This window comes from Alexandromys fortis, unplaced genomic scaffold (assembly GCF_014885135.2).
Source record: "Alexandromys fortis isolate MF-2015 unplaced genomic scaffold, M_Fortis_MF-2015_v1.1 scaffold_53, whole genome shotgun sequence".
Taxonomy (NCBI): Eukaryota; Metazoa; Chordata; class Mammalia; order Rodentia; family Cricetidae; genus Alexandromys; species Alexandromys fortis.
Genome location: NW_026067939.1, coordinates 10237681 through 10255077, shown reverse-complemented (window position 1 = coordinate 10255077; position 17397 = coordinate 10237681). Strand labels below are relative to the sequence as shown.

Below are 17397 nucleotides of genomic sequence, written 5' to 3'. Positions count from 1 at the left end.
GGAGGGGGGGAAAGGGAGACGGGGAGGGAAATGGGAGGCGGAGAGGAGGCGGAAAAAAATTTTTTTTCAATAAAAAATTATATTGACGGGGAGGGAAATGGGAGGCGGAGAGGAGGCGGAAAAAAATTTTTTTTCAATAAAAAATTATATTTAAAAAAAATCCAAAACTCTTTCATTCATTCACACTCATAACCAGTAAGCAGCATTAAGATAAATCTGTTCTATGCTGTGCAGCCATGCTTGCACAGACAAGGAAACAGTATTTTTGAAGTTATAACTAAACTTCACGGTAGAGCGCAGCAAAGATTACATCTCTAAAACAGTTCCTTTCCCGCTTGAAAATGCCAACACTAGCCATTCATTCATCAGAAGGCACAGTGTATTTGAAAGGTTGGTCACTGTTGTAAAAGTGCTATATTCCTTTACCAGAAGAACAAGGCATGGACTCTATGAGTTATGTACAAGCATGCTAAGTTTAATAGTAAAACAAGTCACATATGCCTCTACCAAGAATTCCTAGGCTGTAAACACAAGGATTCGGTTACACAGTCCCCTCCAAACTTCATATTGTAAGACATGATTAAACATTTCAGTGTTTAAACATATTTTCTTGGTCAACCTAAGCATTAATAAAGCTAAAATTACAACTTAACATTTTGCTGAGTTGGTGCTTGGCAGATGACAGACTGAAAGATGTTTCTGAAGAAAGTCTGTCACTGAATGCTATGACAGAAAAGGAAGATATGACTTATAATGTGAATCATAGTTAGTACTGTATGTGTTAAAACTACCAGGCAATTATTGAGGCATATATAAAATTAATTAAGCATTGAGACTTTTGGCCGAGAAAAAACAGTAAAAGCCATAATGAGCTGGGCTGTGGTGGCACTCGCCTTTGATCCCAGCACTCAGGAGGCAGAAGTAGGCAAATCTCTGTGGTTTCGAGGCCAGCCTTATCTACAGAGAGAGTTCCAGGACAGGCTCCCAAAGTTACAGAAACACCCTGTCTCAAAAAAAAAAAAAAAAAAAAAAAAAAAAAACTCTTAAAAATGCTATAATGAAAAGTTGTTAAAAACCCCAAGTCAGCTATCAGGGGATAGTTGCTGAAGGATCAGATAAGCAAAGCAACCAAGAACAAGAGTTCTTACCTCTACCAATGTTCAGACATAAAGGACAATCCTGTCCTCAGACTACAGCCTCATACTGACTGCCTAGACGGCATCCTCAGACTTGCTAAGTCTTATTACTGCTAAGATTGCAACGAGAACCCATCTTCTGCCTTATATTCCTCTCTGCCAAGCCATATCACTCTGTATTCACTTCCCTAGTGCTGAGATTATAAACATGTGATCCCAAGAGCTAGAATCACCTTTTAGTAATTTCTGTTTCTCTTTTAGACTGGATCAATTTAGTGTAGCCCAGAATGGCCTTTAATTAACATAGATTCCTTTGCCTCTCTCTGTCTTGCTAGTCCTGGGACTAAAAATGTGTGCCACCATGCCTGACCTCTAGTGATTTTGCTGTGCACTCTGATCTTCAGGCAAGCTGAAGAAACAAAATATCACTACAGTTAGTTTATCAAGCACTATCAGGCCTTGCTCATTAATATTCAAGCATATATTCTGGGCTGCCTATGATTTATTCCTCTGGATTGCATTTTTCTTCTGTATTATCTATCCATCTCTATCATCTCTTTTTCTTCTTTTCTTGTACAACTGAGCCCACTTACTTTGCCAATTTTAAATACTGCACAGACTTTTTAATCTTTTCTTACAATGCCCTGAACAAAAGATAATGCGAATTTTATTTTCTAGGGCACTTTACGTTCATAGTTGATAGCATTTCCTATTTAATATCTACTGTAGTTATATATGTGAAAAGAAAAACAAAGGTAATTGATATCATTAACTATTAAATATCAGTCAGTCAGATAGATAGACAGATGCATAAATCCTCCAATTTAATTCACTTATTTTTATAAGATAAGTCATTGTAAAACTGAATACTATGGGGACTCTACAACATAAAAAAGATGCTCAGTAAACACTATAGCACAATCCACACATTTAGCAATTAATTTCTTTTGTTTTCTTGATTTATAATACAACTACATATCTTCCCCCTTATTATTTACTATTCCTAGCCTCCTACATATCCCCGCTTGCACTCTTTTAATCGTGGCTTCTTTTCACTTATCGTGTTTTACAATATAATCTATACAATTTACGAAGAAGACACTAAAATCTATAAAGAAAGATACCTCACTTCAAAACCCAATACTCAGGCCATCAAGATGATCTGGTATATTTAAAGCTCTTGCTTAGCACTTTGGACGTTCTCCGTTTGCTCATGATGTAGTTGGACATACACACTGTATACATATACCCATGCATTCCCATCTCACAAATTCAGCAAAATCTTAAATGAATAAAATGAATGTAAAAAACACTCAACTCTTGTGTACTTATTCTCATGCTAAGTCTCTTTTTCTTTTCCTTCATTTATTAAGCAATTTCCAAAGAATCTAATTGAAAGCTCCAAGAAATAACCAAAGGTACATGGTAACTTCAGGAGAGATTGATATTCATCACAGGATTTTTTTTCTTGCTTTGCACACAATGAAGCTGAATCCTCCAGCCACAACTGCAGTTAGGCACAGCAAGGTGATTGAGTGGAATAGTAATATGTGCCATTTTCATCTTGGCCTCTTAAGACCTACTGAGTTTTTTCTTACTGTCTTTCTACTTCTGAATGAATAGGATATATTTGACATAAAATATAACAGAAATCCAAGATGGAAGACGCTAGTGTCTCTGAATTCAAAAGAACAGGGTTACTTAAAGGTGAAATCAGAGGCAAGAATCTAGCAGATGCAGGAATAGGTCTTTTCCTGTATTAGAGTTGATCTAAAAATCCTGCATTTTACCAATTAAGGACTCATATTATAAATAGCTTACCAAGGAATTTTAACCATTGTAATTTTTACAAGTATTTAATCAGAAATTTGATTGGTTTTTATTTTACTAATACATTAGTTGTCGTTATACAAACATAATGAGTATGCAAATGAAGAATGGATGATGATATTAGAAAGCTGTCTTTGCTGCTATTTGAACTTTTATTATTACTTTGTTTAAAGAGATGCATTTAATAACCAGTCATAATTTGATTCAAGGGTCATGAAAATGTGGGCTGTATCCTTACTTAACAGGTGCGTTTTAGGGGTTTATTTTGTTTTGTTTTTTCCTTGATGTTACTCCCTACTTGACAGCTGTTAACATTTAGACTGTGTTAGATATTGTAACTAATCTGAACTAAATAATAACTAAAATAAAAGTGTAATAATAATTTAGAATTTTAAAGTTATACATTTTCTGTTAGTGCTGTTTTATTGTCAATAAAATTTATTCACATTTTAGAATATGACGAAAAGTCATTTTTTATTTTCTACCTACTCTGCCACTCAAGTTTATTTTTTACTTGATTGCCTATTCTCCTTTTCCACTGTTAATTACAAACAAACTGAATGCTTATTTTGTTATTCAAGTTTAAAATTACAATTAACATTATGTTAGTCAACTGAAAATTCAAGATGACTTCTCTTTTACGTAATTTACTATACTTCTATTTTCCTTGACTTCAGAAAACAAATAAAATAGAGAGGAATCATTGAAAGTGGGCTTACATTTTCTAATTCTTCTCATTTTATACAATAATTATATGAATAATACAACATTTCTTCTCTGTCAGAAAACATAATAATAATATCAGTTGTATCTTCCCATATAAATTATTGTCAAATATTTGGGGGCTCAAATATACATTGAGTACATCAATTCAAATAGTCATATCAGGTTCTTGAATTTTAAGAATTAAAACACAAATGAGCTTGTGGTGTTATACATAAACCCATAAATTATCAAATAAAATTATATTTACTACTAACTGCTATTTGCACATATAAACTATTGCTAATTCTAATATAAATGTAAATAAAAGTTCCCATAAGTGTTTTGATATCTAGAGTTATTAGCCTAAAAATTTAACACCTGAAGAACAATCTGCTAAGTGTAAATTTCTAAGAATTTTATTTGAAAAAAGTTGTTATGAACTTCAAGCATTATATATTATTTTATATCTTATCTTCCTTTTCACTAGAAAAATTCAAATACAGAAGTGCGTTTTTAAAGGTATGTCCTTATGTGTTTTAATGAGTGCATAATCCTTTTCTGTACCTTACAATAAATGAATAAATACTGGTTCTAGGATGATGCCATCTGCTTTTTTGCATCACAGGTAAATTTATACTTCGTTTTACATAGAAAAAAATAAATGTATTCCCTGTACATCCACTTGCCATCTGGTTAAGCACACACATATAATAATACTTCTGCATATATGACCATTGACAACCATTCTGAGAAAAAGCACAACCTGGATCTAAAATGATGAGTATAAAAATGTACTTGGTACCAATAAGTATAAGTAAAATCATTATGTACCATTAGCATGGCAAGGCTCATAATTAGAAGTGCAAATGAATAAATAAAAAATGATTCCTTTAGCAGTTGTTTTAAATTGAAGACAGATAGTGGAACCCCTAAGACATCATTAGCTTTTAATATTTTGAGATAGTTTTAAAAGGCTGTATTCCATACTAATGTTAACTTTAAGTTTATTTTACTATAATTATTCTACTGGTTTTTATCTCAAGTTTCTAATGGGGTCTTCAATGCAAAATGGAACTATCCCAGTTGCTTTCCAATTAATAGAATGATAGAAAGAAAATGACCAAAGTATTTCAACTAAAAAACATGAGCAAACAATTTCTGCTATCTGATAACCTAATACCTCTATGTAAACACTGTATATTTCTGTGGTCATAACAGAGTAATTTCTAAATACACAGCAAGACCTACTAAGGCAGAACAAGTGAACACCGTGATGTTCTTATTGTGTTATAGGCAGTAATTAACAATCATTATTAAAAATTTGCATGTTCTAAATTATCAAAAACGGTTTCATTAGTAGAAATTTTCTCAATTTCTAAAATTCGATGATCCCAGTGACTAAATATTTTATTTTAAACTTTTAAAATATTTAGATTAAATATTTATCTTTGTTCCAGACTGGTAGATGAAGCCAACTGTTTATTCCTCAAAAATTAATATTAGATATATTTCCCAAGAGAACTCCAGAAGAGATAGACATATAACCATCAGAATAACAATAGATAAGCTTTCTACTTGTATGTAGGAGGTATTGTATAAAGTAACTGGAAATGGAAGCTACTCTACAGTCCTGTGCCTAGAATTTCAAATCTAGAGCTTATTAACAACAAATTAACTCAGTGTTATACAATAGATTAGGAAGTTTAAACCTAGAAAGAATGCTTGGATAGACTCCCACTGACCAAATAAATATGGTTTAGTCAGTCCTGAACTAGGGTTTAGTTTCTTCTCTAGCACAATGTGATGCTGTCTCATGTGACCTAAGAAAACAAAGGGAGATGTGTGAGGTGTGGTATCATACAGTTCCTTTTAATCCATATTCATGTCATGACAGAATCATCACAATGTCCACCTTCTTATACCATTTCAACATTTTGAGTATAGATATATGTCTGCATATGGAAAACCTTGAAGATGTGTCTTTCGTGCTTCACTTGTGTAGTCATAGCTGCATATGCAATGCTAATTTGTGTGATGTGTATTTGTGTCATGTCCTTTCTTGAACATGTATTCCATCATGAATTATTTAAGAATATGCATAACGTTTTCAGTAAATCTGTCTTGTCTTTGTTAACATTTTTCTAAATCAAATAATTTAGACAAAACTATTACATATTAATAAATCACATTTGTCTGGTGATCACTATATCAAAAAGCAGTGCTTTGTGATATGTTATTTAAATATCCAGTGAATACAACTATTAGGTAAAGTAGGTGCCATTATTATTTCTACTTATAAATAGGAAAATCTAGAATTGAACTTGGTCTAAGTAAAGCTAACATTAGCAGTGGAGTGAGAATTTGGGAGTTCCTACTGTAGAAGCATTGTTTTAATCTGTTTGCCATACTGGTTTTAATTGGTTCATTTCAAATCAGGTTAGTTATCCTTTCTATTATTCAAAATGATTAATTTTTAAAAAGGCATGATCCTTCTATTGGTATTGAATTGTATGTCTGTGAATGTGCTTACAAATAGTAGCAACACTTGAGCTACAAAAAACACAAAAAAAAGAATTTATATTCTGTTTTGTTGAGGAGCTTTGCAGGGTTTATTGTTGCTAGCTATGTTTCTATTCATATTCAGGGCAGACTACAGCAAGCAGTACAAATATATTACAGTCGATGTTTAAAAAATACTTTAAAATACTCTTAGGTTAGAGACAGTCAACAGTCACTGAGATAAATTATAAACACACTCACACAAAAATTTTATGTACAAATATATAGAGTATATATTTTTATACAGATATTTATATACATACATATATGTACATACACACAATAGATTACATGATATAATGAAAAAATTAAAAATATTGTTTTGCAGGATAGTTAAATAAGGTGGTGCATGGACAACCTAGGACACGTGGCATGATCTTTAACACAAAAAAAGAATCAATTGAAGGAAAATATGTTTCGGTTTCAATAATTTTTTAATTTAATTTTTGAGGGTGAACTTAAGCCTTCTTGTATTTTATATTATCCCATTCACATTTGATATGATAACTTGCCACTGTTAATGTTTATCTTTTTTCCCCTAGTTGAAGAATGAGATCTAATTAAGCCAAATGATTACCGGCTATTACTAGAGAGACAGCAGAAGGTAGACTCCGTCAAACACATTTCTGAGACTTTTGTGATACTGCTTTGCTAGATCTTTTCCTAACTGATGTCAGATTCCAAGATCTACTTTCTGGCCGTGTTCTTTATTCAATATTTTTCTTCATTAAGCCCTCTGGGGATTACTCTCCTCATTTTAAGTGCCATCATTTTAAACTAGTTTAAAAGACACTGTTCAATAGACTGGCCCCAAGTGTTCTCAAATATAATTTTCATTTCCTGCTGGCTGAAAGACATAATTTAATTTTTTTATGAAAAAGAAAAATTCCTATCAAAACCATTACCTCTTTCTTTGGTAAATGTCAGTAAATTGACAAATGCTTTGTTAAATCATTTCTTCATTTTGTTACATGAACCTAAGCTTTCAAAATTTTACTTCTCTGTCATCTTTGAAGATATAGTTTATCAAAATGTGATTATTTTAAGTCCATTACAAATTTAATGAAATTCTTAGTATAAAGACAACAAGTATTTTATTGCAAGCCAGATAGCTCTGTTTTGGACATATCATTAGATTTTTCACACATAAAACATTATACATTAAATTTTACTGAATGTACAGAGAATTTGGAAGTGTTAAGTTTAATACAGTAGTCTGTCCACAAGAAATGACATGAATTCTCCTAAGAATTTGGTCCCTAAGTTTCTCTAGATGTGTAAGAAGACAGATTAATAACCAAGACCCAAAAAAATGAATATGGCATGTACTCACTCATAATTGGATTCTAGCCACAAATAAAGGATGTTGAGCCTATAATTCATGATCCTAGAGAAGCTAAATAAGAAGATGAACCCAAAGAAAAACATATAGCTATTCTACTCGATATTGAAAGTAGACAAGATTGCCAGGCAAAAATTGGGAGTTTGGGGGGTGGAGGTGGGGTGGGGGTAAGGGAAGATGGGGAGAGAGAAGGAAGAAGGGGAATATGGGGAGAGCTTGGGGGAATGGGACTGTTGGGATGGAGGAAGGTGGATATGGGAGCAGGAAATTAGATATCTTAATTAATGGACCCATTTTAGGGTTGGCAAGAGACTTGACTCTAGAGGGGTTCCCAGGTATCCAAGGAAATGTCCCCAGCTAGTTCCTTGGGCATCTGAGGGGAGGGCACCTGAACTGGCCCTATCCTATAGCCATACTTATGAACATCTTGCATATCACCATAGAACCTTCATCTGGCGATGGATGGAGATAGAGACAGAGATGTCACATGTTCTAAACCTGATGTGTTAAGCCTCAACATGTCCAGACCAAAAGAACCAATACTAGATTGACACTTATAAACTTTTAGTCAAAAGAAATAATTTCCTTAATATTTATTTTATTCTGTGGTTAAGAAATGACATAATCTCCAATAGTCTATGTGTTAAAGGAATATTCTTCATTTGTTTGATCTAATTACTGGAAGGTGATTGTATCATGAAGGCTATTTAGTTAGTGGTTTATTCCATTGGTGGATCTGGAGTTTGACGAGGTTACTGATATGGAGGAATATAGAAGGTGAGGTTAGAGGATAGAGAATAATAGGTAACTTTAATTTGAAAGGCATATAATATTATCCCTGAAACCTTTCTTTCTTCCATGTACTTTCTGAGCATTGTTAGCAGGACCCCACACCATATGTTTTAGGATACCCCTCTGTATGCTGTGAATATGTTTTATTACCATTGGTAAATAAGGAAGATACTTTGGCCTACGGCAGAAGAGAATATACCTAGGGTAGTAAATCCAAGCAAAACTATAGAGTCAAGGAGAAATAATGTGACAGCCAAGCAACATGTGAGGTTAGAAGCCTCAAGCCTAATGTCCAAAACATAAAATAACAGAAATGGCTTAATTTAAATTGTAAGAGCTAGTTAGTAATAAGCCTGAGCTAATAGGTCAAACAGTTTGTAATTGATATAAATTTTTTTGTGATTACTCAGGACTGGGAGCTGGGAATGAAAGCACAGCCTCCAGGTTAACATCATTATATTCTGAGTTCCCTCAGGCTCAAAGCAATGGAGCCACATGAGAGTGGGGTTGAAACAGCAAAAAACCGTGTGCCAAAGTGAGTCATTGTTTTTAAATTATGTCAAGTATTTTGTCACCTCTTGGAAACATCAACCAATAACTGTCCATTTTCTCAGATACTCCTTTAAACCTCAGAAAACAATGGCACAGTCCCTGAATGGGAGAATGGAGACATCTGGAAGGCAGAGTGTATTGGGGTGAGGGGGCATAGAGGCCTTGTCTCTCAGTACAAAATGCAAGCATATTGAAGTTAAATTTACATAAACTATAATCTGGGTTCATATTGTTTGTAAGATAATGCCTACATATATGATTGAGGCTTGTACCTATTTTTGTATTCTACAGTAAAATAACTGAAATTACATTTTAAAAAAAATGACATAATTTTTTATACATTTATAGATGTTCTTTATGTGGATTTCCATGCCTGTTGTTGCCAGTAGATGTAGACTCAGCTGTCAAACAGTTATAGAAGAGTTGGTTTGAGTGTTTACTGTGGAATCAATGAACGAAAGCTGTTACTATGTTGTAACTAGTTCCCTCTCAGTTGGGGAGAATGTACTAATGTGTCATGTAAATGTTTCCACTTGTCAACATTTCTAAAGGCCAAAACATGTGTTATATTACTCAAGAATATTTTTCCTCGCAACTTGAAAGGAATTTTGACATAAATTTAATTAAATCCCCAAATGCTACTGTTATGCTTTGTAGACTGTCATCCGAATTAAATACCATACTTATTATTCTGATCCTAAATATGCAAAGCATACAAGTTTACACATTGCCTAATATTTCACATGAAGTACTAGTAGTGAAAGTTTAGGCATATTTTGCTACATGAGTAAATCTATAATGTATGTTCTCTTGGTTTACACACTTAGTTTACTTTACATACAGTTTTGCTATGATTGAGTTGAACTGTAAAAAGAACACTCAGGTGACCTGAAGATTAGTAGGTCAAGATCTCTCTCCCTCAAAATGTTAGCATTGGTTAAAGCCTACCATTTACCAGTTTAGATTTTTCATCAGTTTTACATATATATGTATATATATACATATATACATCATATACATGCACCATCATTTTTACATCATATATGAAAAATTTATATTTCTTCAATGTCGGGGTAAGTAATAAACATTGTTCTACATGTCTACAGTTATTATAGTCAAAGAAAATTGAAGATATACATTACTTTTCAAAGATTAATTGATTTTTAATTTTATGTGTGAGTATTCCCTGCATTTGTGACCATGTACAACATGTATGCAGTGTCTAAAGAGGCCACACGTGAGCATAGAATCATGTGGAACTGGAATTACAAATGGTTGTGACCTGCCCTGTGGATGCTGGGAGTCAAATCTCAGGTTTCTGTAAAAGAAATAGAACTGCTGAACTATTTCTCATTCATTATTATTAAAAATGCTGTCACTTATTAAAATAACACTTCATAACCATTAAAGCTATAGGAAATTCACCTACATGGTGAAAAACAGAATTAATTCCCCATCAGTTTTATGCTATTTTATTTACATAATTATTGTTGTATATAGTCCCACTTTAATTTGAAACACAATCAATAATTTTTATATTTTTTAAATATTTATTTATTATTTATTATATATATAATATTCTGTCTGTGTGTAAGCTTGCAGGCCAGGAGAAGACACCAGACCTCGTTACAGATGGTTGTGAGCCACCATGTGGTTGCTGGGAATTGAACTCAGGTCCTTTGGAAGAGCAGGCAATGCTCTTAACTACTGAGCCACCTCTTCAGCCCAATAATTTTTACTTGCTAATAAAAACGCAGTGTCTATGACTGATGTTTGACTCCAATGTAGAACTTGAATACTACAGAAAAAATATTTTTGTTTAATGAAAGAAGAGTGTCCTTTGACATCAAGTCATTTAAATGTTCCTTGGAGATGTTCATCGAGCATGTTTTCTAATATTGGGAAATGTAACAAACAATTAGTTGATTCACCAAGCCATTTATTACCACAAAGCAGGTTAAAGTAAGAACTTCATGTCTCAGTCTTTGAATAAAACCTCATGTTATCAGTTTTGTGAAACAACCATTCTGTATAGTATGAATGTGTATTATTATCTTTGTTGAATAAAGACCTGACTTTTCTGGAGCTGAGCAGGAAAGCAAAACTTGGAGGACAGTGGGAAGAAGATGGCCAAAGTCATAGAAGTCATCAGCCAGGTGGAGAGAAAGGAGGATTGGCAGGAGAGAAAAGGCTGTGAGTCTCAGGGCACCACACAGAAGAATAGAAATGGGTTAATTTAAGTTATAAGAGCTTGTTAGAAATAATCCTGAGCTATTGGCTGAGTATTTCTAATTCATATTAAGTCTCTATATTGGTTACTTGGGAACTGGCAAGCAGGAAAGAAAAGACTGCCTACATATGGCACCCAAATGTCAGGTACCTACATCCACGTAAGACCTGAAAAAGCTGTAAACTAGTTTCCAAACACACAAAAACAGAGTCAAATGCAGCTTCTTGGTAACATCCTTTTCTCGGGTAGGTTCTGGTTCCTAACAGCAAGCACAGCTGAAGCTCCTTTCAAAAAAGGCTTCCTGACTCAGTGCTAGCAGCAAAAAAGGGCCCAGCTCTTAACATGCCCTGCTTCCAAACACTTAAATGTGGCTAACCAGCAGCTAACACACTACTCAGTGGTATCATGGACATGGAAACACCCCAGAGTTGAGGAGGTAAACGTGGCTTTTGTCATACCTCCACCATGAAGCTAGGCTCTCAGCAAATGAAGCAGTGCAGAGCCAGTCAACAAAACAGAGGCTGAGGTCCTAGCCATGCTCTGACAAGTTTAAAGGCTCATGTGGTTAGAAAGAGATTACAGATACACAGTAAAGACAGAAAAAAAAAAACTCTAAATGGGTTACAGTGTGTTGACAAATATACGAAGGCTTTAAGAGAAATGAGAAAGGATATAGTCAGTCATAAAAAATACATAGTTTTAAAATGATAAAGTCCTTAAAAGTGGAATAAAGGAATATGAAGGAAGAAAGTCACATAAAGCTGGAAAATGCACAGAGAGTCTGGATCCTATATATTCTTGTGTTGTCTATGAATCTTTTGGCTACTAAGAGATCATGGATTATAAAGCTCTTGGATTAAGCCAACCTATATTAATATTAAAACATATCCTGACTTCAAAATTTAAGTAAAAGGGTGTGTTGCTATGGGGGAGGAATTATGCTTTTATTTCTGCAGGAAATGAGAAGCTGTGGATTCATTCCAGGTTAAAGAAAGTCAGGTTTGATCAGGTAAGACCACCTGAAATCCTAACTACAGAAATAAAAAAAAGAGAAATCTAGAACAACTACAAGATACATAATGTATGTTTTATCTGCTAAAACAAAAAATCAAAACAAAAATCATCCTTAACTGACTTGTACACACCATATATTCTATACTTGCATTGTATGTTACCTTTAAAAGTTTATATATTTTTAGAACAAGGAGCTAAAAATGAATGAAAATAGATGGCCTAGGTGACATAGCATTTCCAAATGCCTCTGTTACAGTCGACTCAAAATTATGCATTCAAATAGTTTCAAAGCTGCTAGAAAAGATGGCTCAGCCTCACAGACAAGACTACTCGAGGCTGAACTTCATTTTTATCCTAATTATCTGAAGATTCCCCAAAGAAACCAGTACCCCAGACAATATGAAGTAGTCTAAAGAATGACATCCACATTCCCAAGAGATGGGGTATGGGTAGGTTTTGATTATTCAATTAATTATGAATGTTCGTCATTGTTTGGGGTTTGGTTACAAGGTATAGTTGGTAATGGTCAGAAAAAAAAAAGCTGAACAATGGAGATTAGTTTGAGGAATCTTATTCTGATAAGAAAAAGGGGGAGATATAGAAAGGAGAGGATAAAGAGGTAGATTATTGAATCCACTTTAATCCATAAAGCAACTATTAATCTCAAAATATCTTACATTGTTTGGATTTTGATTTATTGATACACATTTAAAGTTATTTTTACTAAGAACAGATATTAAATGAATGACAGCATTGGGGAATGATATCATAAAATATAACACAATGTAGAGATGCAGAAATCACCTTTGGTCTTCAGTGACCCTCAGTCTTTAACCATAAGACATGAACTCCAAGAACCACAATAACTGACTAAAACTGTCATTTGTTGGTGTTGGATGTCCTTCTGTATGTGTGTTGCTTTTATTGGTTGATGAATAAAGCTGTTTTGGCTAATGGTTTAGCAGAGTAAAGCCAGGTGGGAAATGCAAACAGAGCTATAGAGAGAAAGTAGGTAGAGCCAAGGAGATGCCCTGTAGCTGCTGAAGGAGATAGACACCAGCCAGAACCTTACTCAGTAAGCCACAGCCTTGTGGTGATACACAGATTAATAGAAATGGGTTAATTCAAGATGTAAGAGATAGCTAGAAATATATCTGAGTCATTGGCCAATCAGTGTTGTAATTAATATAGTTTCTGTGTGATTATTCAGGTCTGAGCAGCCAGGAAATGAAACAGCAGCCTTTGCCTACAATTAGTAGCGTATTTCTTATTTTTCTATAATACATATCTATGAAAAATAACTTATAAATAAAGTTCAGTATTGTACTTGGATTAAATGATGATAAAGTAAAACTTATGAAAACACTATTGTGAAAGTCATATTAGTGTGTATTTCTTTCTCTTCAACAATATTTTAGTGTACTGAGCTGATAAAGTTAACGAACAGATCTCCAAGAACTTACTGTTTGTGATGTACACTTAAGTTCATAGAATGTTTGCCTTTATGGTGGTTCGATACCCAGCACAGTATTGGCAAAAAGGCCTCTGTTCAATCGACTTTTTCATAAAAGGTTTAATTCCCTCTTTGTTTTGGCATAGTTTGTATCCTGGTTTTCGCATTCTAGCTAACTTCTACATTCTGAGCAAGTAAATTCCACCTTGTGTGACAGACTGACCCAGAGTCAGGAAATGGTCCTTGTAGTGCTAGAGTGAATCGATGTACTTTAGAAATCCCTTAGAAGAAAAATTACTTTCAGGCAAGAGTCTCGTCGTACAAAAACAAATAGAAAGGAATTGGGTAAAAATATAACATTTTAGCTTGTGTTGAACATTGCTGCAAAGTAGATGACGCCAATCAACAAATGCTCTACCATATAAACAACCAAAGCCAATATTTCGTGATGGAATGAATGTAGATGACCTAAATTAGAAAATAAATGTGTTCATGAGATATGGTACCTATAGCTCCACAAATCACTTATCACTAAAGAAAATTTTTGGTAAAATTATTATTGCATTTCATTTAGTAAATTCTATGATAGCTACAGTGACATTTCAATATTTAATAATAAATAATAAGTGAGACACAGGTAACATTATACAAAATATTTAATAAGATACAGGTATTAACCCACATTCTAAGTACAATCTAAATCAATCAACCAGCTCATATGGTTATGCTACATAAATATATTTTGATAAATTAAATTCAAATGCTTAACATGTTCCTGGTAAACTCATTGTATAAAACAAAAAGGAATAACTCAAAATCAAACAGGTAATCAATAGTGCAACTTATACCTTCATTACATATTGACTATTTTCTAGTATTTTTCAATGCTTTATGATTTAGTATTTTGTGAAAACTATTAATTCACACAAATTAGCATAAAATAATATGTAGATCCCATGTGCCCTTTATGCAGCTTCTTCCAAGGGCAGCATTATTCTTATGAAGGTACTACATTATAACTAGGATCTACATTATAACATCCAATTCCCACACCTGACTCAGATTTACTCATGTATTCACACGTTTGTGTATATGTTCTACTGTATTCAAATATATGACACATGACAGTCTCCTTACTCACTTCAACAGTCAAAATGATACAAATAGTGAAGTTCTAATAAAACTTAAAAAGTGGATTTTTAAAGTAAGGACAATATTTCTAAAGCAAGGATCAAATAACATCTTAGTCTCTATGTCATAACAGCCATTGTATTTCCTGTATTCAAGCCCCTCCCTAAAAGTGGGTGGGGCAGTTCCAGGACAGGCTCCAAAGCTACACAGAGAAACCCTGTCTCAAAAAGACAAATAAGTACATAAACAAATAAACAAAAGACAAATAAATAAAAAGATAAGTAAATCTGTTTCTGTGGAGAGCTAATACAATTTACTAAAAATTATGATTTTAGGATAAATTATAAGCTTATACATTTTGTTATTAGAAAAATAATGACAGTCATGTGAAGCCATGAAAACTCTTGACCTTAACACCCTGACTATTTAACAAGGAAAAAAAAAATCTGGGAAAAATAAAGGAGTCTGAAAGGAAGGAATTACATCAATGTATGCAATTCTTAAACAATCGAAATGTTTACTTAAAAATTAACGTAGTTTGGCCAGTAGATGTTTGTTCATTTTTTTTATGTAAGGTTTTCACAGTAGTTATTTTATAGTCTTAAAAATAAAATGCATTGCTTGACTGATTTGTTTTGACTTGATTTGATTTTGCATTTGAAGCATTTAATTAATTACAAGGTTTTAAGTTGTGACCCTGATATTTTAATTGTTTTTTTCCAGTGTGACATTGTAAGAAGCAAGGTAAATGATTAAAATTCCAGAAAAAAATAACTTCTAATCACAGCATCTATTACAAACCATCACAATAAGGGCAGCTTCAAAAATGGAATCTTATTCCACAACTCAAAGTGGCAACATATCACAGCTAACATGAAAAGTAGTTGGTGCTGTTATTTATTTACCCTCTCTATGCTCAAATAAAGGCATTTTAGGAACTAACTGTTCATTAGACTTAATTCTAAAACAAACAAACATAAAATCCTCAACTTCTGGGAGCTGGAAGTATGCTAAATCTGTTAACTCTAGATAAAATAAATGGGATTTCAATACTCTATAATCAGATGTATTTTGAACCATGCCTAGATTTGATTAATATTCAGGTTGAATCTAAAGGACAGAAGCTTTTCACACAGTCTTTGAGTGATGAATTCTGAAGAGACCCAGGTTATTGTTCACACATTTCATGTCGATTTAAATATTTGGAGCCACTATAAATAAGTGCCCAGTTATCAGGCAGAACACTATTTACACGTGTTTATCTTCTAAAATGATATTTAGTCACATCTGTCTATATGTCCAATTGTACATGTCAGGTGAACAGAATCTCACCTGGAAATAGGATTCTATAGTTAATATGAGTGTACACGACTATTTCAGAGGTTCTGAAATAGTTCCCTGCACCCATACAGTCACCCAGTTCCATTGTATCTGAAAGACCTGGCTCTTGTGGACACTGTAAGCATACAAATTTGCATATGTCAACATGCACACATGCAAACACATCCATGTTATTTAAAAAGAATAAGACAAGAGCGTAATGTCCTTATTCGTTTATATATTATATACTATTTACTTAAGTTTTTGATATTAGTATGGAAGCACAAATTTTGTTCTACCGTCTTAGGTTGAAAAGACAGAAGAATATTCTTCACTTTCAAAGTCTAACATAAAGAATTAAATACTGAAAACATTGATTGAATTGAAAAGGCAAAGAGATGAGTTTTAATCAGTAACAGTGCTCATATAGTAAAGGAAAAGAATCTACTGTGCCAAAACTCTGCAAAATATCCTCAAGTTGCAGTGTGTAGATATAGTATCCTTACTCTTTCCCATCGAAACATTTTGCTTCTAGAAGTCACAATGACAATGGCCAGAGCATATCACATTTTATGCTATCTTAAAAGTGTCCTGCTATCCTTTTTTGTCTCCTTGAAATACATTTTATTGAAAAACTATATTGAAAATTGATAGCTTTCAATCATTAATTTTTAAAAAGTTGGCAAATGAAGTGTTGCAATATATTTTAGCCAAAATTCAAGAATGAAATGCCCTGTGATTTCTATAGTGTGAGCAGAGCTAAGGAGCATTCTCATTAACTGAGATGCAGGAGTTCACCAGCCTTCAAGAATCAACTTAATCCGTGACCTGTTAGAAGATGGATGTTCTATACTAGACTCTAGAATTTAAATAAGAGTCATAACACTAAAAAGGAAATATTTCCTCCAACTTAAATAACCAAGCAATAAATCAAGGTATAAATAAGTGATGTGTTCTGATGATTTATCTATAGAACATGTTAAAATGGCAAATTCAATTACTAATTCAGAAGTACTATTCCCTAAGCCATCCCTTAAATTGTGCGAGTGCAAACACTAACACTTTAAAATGTTAAACCATCGTGGCTTCAGATTTGCTAATTGAGTTTCTTATGACTTTATTGTTACTGAAGTGGGTAATTAGTGGTTCCATATAATTTGAGTTGTGTACTGCAAACTGAAACTATTCTGTAGATCAAGAAGCAATGAGAAGCTGCCACAGCATGGCTTGGCATTCCCTGCGCCTTCGACAGCCTTCTAGGTGTTTTACACTGGGGAGATTTTTGCCTGCAGACTAAACTGGCTACTCTCTGTCCCTATAATAACTTCATGAT

The 17397-nt window shown here is 33.4% G+C and overlaps 1 protein-coding gene across 1 annotated transcript in view; it reads right to left on the bottom strand.

Annotated features, from left to right (window-relative positions):
* The window catches only part of Fstl5 (follistatin like 5), a 288146-nt gene that overhangs the window by 212002 nt on the left and 58747 nt on the right, over positions 1-17397 (bottom strand). The window lies entirely within an intron of this gene.